General features: G+C 41.0%; 1 pseudogene; it reads right to left on the bottom strand.

Moving 5' to 3' along the window:
- Positions 1-3,337: 3,337 nt before the first annotated feature.
- On the bottom strand, positions 3,338-3,448 carry LOC127669039 (uncharacterized; annotated as a pseudogene).
- Positions 3,449-3,732: the final 284 nt, after the last annotated feature.

Here is a 3,732-nt window from a genome sequence, read left to right as displayed (position 1 = left end):
AAGCAAATTAGGAAGTGACTGTGAGTTGAAGGCTATTCCTATGAAGAATTAGAGGAAAGAGTGGGGTGGCATGAAGAAGAAGAAAAAATGAAAGAAAAGAAAGAAAGAGATGAACATGTAAAATGGGAAGTCTAGGAATAGTAAAAAATCCCACTGCTTTTCAAACCTCAGCAAAGCATATGCATCTTAATTGCTTTGATGATATTAGGAGACATTCTAAAGTACTGGCATTGGTGACCCTTGCTCATGGTCTATAGACATCCTCAACTGACTGAAAAACTCACCTGCTTTACCTGCTCTATTTGACTATTTGAATGTGGCCATGAACCGTAAGACTTGTTTGCATCTCTCACAAGTGGGTACATCTTGTAGTGAAAAGTCACTCTATCTTAAGAGTTGCAAGATATGATCTATGAAAACAAGTATGAGACTCCTCACATTCAGCTTGGCTTGGTGAAGTGAGGTGAAGACACTGGATGTTAAGAAGCTCCACCAAGCAGAAAAAAGGGGGGTGGAGGGGCTTTGTCCACAGTAAAGATCTGAGTGTTTTTGAGATGTTGACACTGCTAACTACATTTTTTTCCTTTTCCTGTTTTTTTTTTTATTATTATTACCCAATAGAACCCATTGAGTCTGAAGGGAATAAACACTTCTTTGAGGGAAAAAGTTTGAAATGGAAGAGTTAACAAAAAATTAAACAGAAAGGAAAAAATATAAATAAAGCAAAACTCAAAAACCACTACTACAAATAACAACAAATGAAACAAAACAGAAACAAATAAGAAACCAAGGAAACAAGTACTACCTAGGAAATGCAATAATTTTTCAGGATAGTTATTATATATACTAACTCCAAGTTGTGAATGTCCCATAAGAGAACAAGCCCTGATTTGAATGGACCTCTATGAAGCGATCTTGAAGCCAGATTATGAAGATTATAAACCCCTGACAACCAGGAGCATTTTACCAAAAACAAAAAAAAACCAAGTTATCCTTCAGATATAAGGGCAGATTAAGACTTTCCCAGACAGACTTTTTTCTAGTTATAGGTTCTAGTTCCTTCTCCTTTCCAGGTACTTGTTCTTGGCCTTCATCATTGACCCCCTCTATTCCACTATACCTTCATAATGCCTTGGGAAAGAAATGGCAAGTCCACTGGAAACAGCTGCTCCTGCCTCCTTTCCCTTCCATGCTTTTCTCTCTGTCAGCTGACACATTTGGCTTCAAGCCTCAAGACAGTGACTTTTGAGTACAGCTCTATCTCTGGAACTGATCTATTTCATTCTAGAAAGTTTTTCTAGTTCAATTCATTTGCCAACAATTTTTACAATGTTATTTTATTAACAGCTGAATAATACTTCATTGTGTAAATGTCCCCAATTTCCTTATTCCATCCTAAGTGAGATAACCCAGATCCAGAAAGACAGGCATGATTACAGTCTAGCTCAATTGTCAGAGAGGCCTCATCTCACAACTGATTGGAAACAGATAATATATGCAGAGACTCATGGCCAAACATTTGGTGGAACTTGAGGAAGATAGGGAGGGAGAATCATCGGGTCTGGAGGGAACAGGAACACCACAAGAAAACTTACAGCATCAACTAACAGGCTAATATGGACTCTCAGAGACTGAACATCTAACTGGGGAGCATGTGTGGGTCTCATCTAGGCACTCTGCATATATGTTGCAGTTGGGTAACTTGGTCTTCTCGTGGGACTCTTAACAGTAGTAGCAGGAACTATGTCTGACTCTTGCCTAGTCAAGACTTAATACAAGAGGAGGGGGCTAGTCTTCCTGTAACTTAATATGCCATGTTAGGTTGATATCCCGGGACGTCTGCCCCTCTCTAAGGGAAATGAGAAGGAGTTCATCTAGGAGAGGGTGGGAGTAGTGGAGGAGCGATTGGGAGGAGAGGAGATCAGGAAAAGTGCTGCTGAGATATAACATACTAAAGAAGAAAAAAATAAACTTTTAGCAAACAAGAAATGAGAGAACTCATCACAAATAGACCTGCTTTTTAGTTAATGCCAAAGAGATCTCTTCAGCTGAAAATGAAGAAGGGGCATATTATTAAATATTAAAACATCTGGAACCTGAAAGTGTTTTAGTAAACACTCAAAGTCACAGTACTCTCTTAACCTAAACACAAGATGGAAAACAGTGTTAACTCGAGTGTGCAGATATAAAAAGAACTAAAATAACTTTAGCTACAAAAATTTTTATAGGATATAAAGTATAGAATTATCACCATTCATGTTTTCTACTGTCTTAGTTTTCATGCATATTGATTAGTCAGATTTAATACTTTCAAATTTTAAATGTCTGCAAAATTATCCAATTGTATACCATAAATCTACATCATCATTATTTGTCAATTAAAATAAAATTAAATAGGGCTTTATTTCAAATTCCATTTCTTGGATCAAAAGCTATTTTTTTAAACATTTTATTGCTGTGGCGAGCTCCCTCGAGGTCCTGCCTGCTTCATGGTCCCAGGGTCAGGTGGAAGATGACATCTCTCCCTCATTCATGCCACAGCACAGGAGATTCTTCTAGCCTCAGAGGCTGGCTCATCTGCCACTCCTCTAATGTGCAGGGCTGCTTGCCTGAGTATGGCAGGTAGCTAGGGGTGGTGCTAGTTCTCCTGCTCTCCTGCTCTCAGGTCCATGTCTCCAACAAAGGCGGGTGAGGGGTGAGGCCAGTTCATTACAGCCCTCTGACATCAACAAGTTCCATGGTGACAGCCTAGAACAAGGACATCTGGTCTTTGATGGTAACAGACTGCTGCTGCTTCATGGCCAGAGCCCAGACATGGTCCCTAGTGTCAGAACAGGTCAAGGCCACACTATGGTCTCAGATGACATTACTGACTACTTATATCAGACTGTTCCTCACACCCTCTAGGCACCAGTATAAACTTTATTGTGCCCACATCATTCTGTTTCTTTCTTCCATTTCTCCACCACTTACTGCTGTTAGAGACATCTGGATTTCTGAGAGGAATCATCTCAGGAGGGGGGTCATAAGTGTGTTATGCCCAGCTTATGCATTATAGCACTGGGCAGGGATCATCTTGGACATGGTCTGCCACCCCAGGCCTGCACACTGTCCAACAGGTGATTGTTTGAAGCTAGCTCCCTGTTGAGGCCCATGGTCTGGTGGTCATCTCAGGATCTCTGTGAGTGGTCCCATTGTCTTCGGTTCACTCCCACCCTCAGTCCCAGGCAGGGTTCTTTTATTCTCCAGCTCGTTCCAGGTTCTGGTAGTCATAAAGGCCTACATGGAATCTGACTCATGCTCATCTCAGGCTTGCTTTCTTCAGGGAATGTTTCACACACTCAGGCTACTAAATACTCTACTAGGTTAGAACACTGAGCATAGACATAGCCTTTCTCCTTTCTGTCATTACATGTGACACAGCCGCCTTACCTGCAACAATGCTAGGGTAGGCAAAACAATTTCCTAATTGTTGTTTATCAATAACACAAAGTAATTTTAGCATTTTCATATTTAAATGTGTATATTATTCATCTTTTTATTTATTACTCCCCTCCCATCTTCCATTGTGCTTGCCATACTTATGTTTTATCGGGCGCCCTTTGCTGCTTCTCTGAAGCAGAGGGCGAGGGTGGGGTGGGGGTTGGGAGAAGTCTACCTGCCAGGCACAGTCAAGGCAGGTCAGGGCCTGTTGACAGATTTCCTGGCCTCCTGAGGCATGGAATAATAAGA

The sequence above is a fragment of the Apodemus sylvaticus genome, chromosome 18 (assembly GCF_947179515.1).
Source record: "Apodemus sylvaticus chromosome 18, mApoSyl1.1, whole genome shotgun sequence".
NCBI classification, from domain to species: domain Eukaryota; kingdom Metazoa; phylum Chordata; class Mammalia; order Rodentia; family Muridae; genus Apodemus; species Apodemus sylvaticus.
Note: the sequence above shows the minus strand (reverse complement) of the source record. Positions and strands in the feature narration are given on the sequence as shown.